This window comes from Odontomachus brunneus, unplaced genomic scaffold, assembly GCF_010583005.1.
Source record: "Odontomachus brunneus isolate Ranch 3 - 2012 unplaced genomic scaffold, Obru_v1 Obru_scaffold_117, whole genome shotgun sequence".
Classification (NCBI taxonomy): Eukaryota; Metazoa; Arthropoda; class Insecta; order Hymenoptera; family Formicidae; genus Odontomachus; species Odontomachus brunneus.
The window spans coordinates 214581-216855 of NW_022639567.1; the positions used below are offsets into that span (position 1 = coordinate 214581).

At 32.2% G+C, this 2275-nt stretch overlaps 1 pseudogene; it reads right to left on the bottom strand.

The window, feature by feature from the left end:
• Positions 1–1353: 1353 nt before the first annotated feature.
• The window catches only part of LOC116849492, a 6256-nt pseudogene continuing 5334 nt past the window's right edge, over positions 1354–2275 (bottom strand).

The window sequence follows — 2275 nt, forward strand, 5'->3', positions numbered from 1 at the left end:
TATATATATATATATATATATATATATATATATATATATATATATATATATATATATATGATACTTATTATGATATATCTTATTTATGTATATTACTTAGATATATTTAACTTATCTTTTTTAACTTATCTTCTCATAATTTTGTCACGTTAGTTTTATGGTTATTTATTGATTGTTAAAACATAAAGATTGTTAGAAAGTGTTCGGGCTATTTTAAACATCTGCTTGATTGATTATGTCATTCTACGTGCACATTTCTTTTTATTTCTACGTATTTTGGAAGAATTTTTAGGCTTTAAAGTAAAACTTTACTTACTTTAAAGTAAAAGAAAAGTTTTCGCAGAATATTTGCAAATGTGCTCAATTAAGTACAAGTCAAGATTATTTTATGGATATATCCTCTTATATCCTCTTATTTCAATGTATTCCGCAAGAATTTTCGACATATGTTTCCTCGTTTCTGACGTCATTAATTAAGATGGTCGCAGAGAAGATACAGGAATTTTAAAAGTCTGCAGGAGTCATAGTGGAGACTTCTCGAGGAGAGTCGCGAAATAGGAAAAGGAATTTCCCAAATTTTGACTAAAATACGGAGAAAATCTTATATTTGTGATATTTGTAATCAAGAGAAACGTCCGCAGGGTACTATAGAACTTTATTTTTGGAAAAAAAATTGAAATAAAAATCAAATAAATTATTTGATTAAATGCGCGGTGCAGTATAATCCCATATATTAATTTATTAGAAATTCTCAAGGACTTAAATGCAAAATCGAGCTCTGTAGCATCCTTGACACTAATAACAAAGGAAAACTAAGGAAAACATAAAAAATTGTTCGGTGAAAAAATGTAATATCTATGGGGCAAAATATATCAAGTTACAGATACTACGGAAAGTATAGCCCTGTTCTACTAATTTGCAACAGTTGCGCTTGCTTAAGCAATGCATCAGTATTTGTATGTATATGGATATACAACTACACACAAAATTGTGTTTCGCGTTCTCGCCTCACGAGGCCTTCAAAATCAAATCAAGATTTGCTCTTGGCTTCTTAATACAAGTTAGTGCAAGTAGTGCAAGTTTTGTATAGGCCCGACGCGGTGCGAAACAATTGATACTACCAATTTCTTGGAACATTCCTTGTTTCACGTAAAATACTAAAAAAGATAAAGAAAATAGATAAAGGAATTTTCCAAATTTTGACAAAAATACGCATAGAGAAAATCATCTTATATTTGTGATATTTATAATCAGAAAAAACGTCCGCAGGGTGCTACAGAGCATTTTTTGGAAAAAGGGATTTTTATATTTTGAAATAAAAATCGAGTAAATTATTTGAATGAACGTCGTAAATTTCGAGTCATCGATAGCAATCGACAAAGTATCAAGATAATAAAAGTGTATGCGTAGTAGAATTCGTATAGTTTGTGATGTGGAAATACAAGAGCGATGACCCAATGTGTCGCAAAGGGTGGAAAGAGGCCGTATTTTGAATGTAAACGGCGAATAATCAGTTCTCTTATCTTCGAAATTGCAAAATTGCAAAATAAGGAGAGTTTTAAGGATAAAGAGGAGTTTTAAGATAAAACTCTCCTTATTTTGTCATATATCCTACAGATGGATCTCGATGCGTTATCGCGCTATATCAGTAGCAGATATTAAGTCTTTGGCATCAACGATCGGCAATATGTCGGTAACAAGTAAAGACGCTCTTATCCGTACTCCTGCCAAGTATTTTCTCGATAAATTGATAAGTAAAAATCTCCAAAGCTGTGTGTACAATTAGATACATTGTCTATTTAAGAACTATCTGTTCTGTCAAGGAACCGTTGACGTTCCTACAATTCCTAACGCGCTTTTCGGCATATTCGATGTGAAATTCTTTAGAATTCCCTTCAAAGTCTCTTATCGTCGAATGTACAATCGTTTACATTTTCAGAATGCATCCATGACATCATTTTAACATCTCCTCGGTATGGTCGACAGACTGAGACAATTTAGAAAGTAAAGCGATTCTTTCACTTTTACTCAAAGTTGACCTGAAAGATTGAAGACATAAGTAGTCGTGCGTCATGTACAGGATGTTGCGTCACATACAGATCAGTACGACGGGTTGCTTGCCCGTAAGGTGTACGTGGCCGATAATGCAGGACCAATAATGCAGGGCTTGCCGATATAATTATATGCCTACTTTATCCAATGAAATGTGTAATGTTTCTAATTATCACGGTCGTAACGGATATATATATATATATATATATATATATATATATAT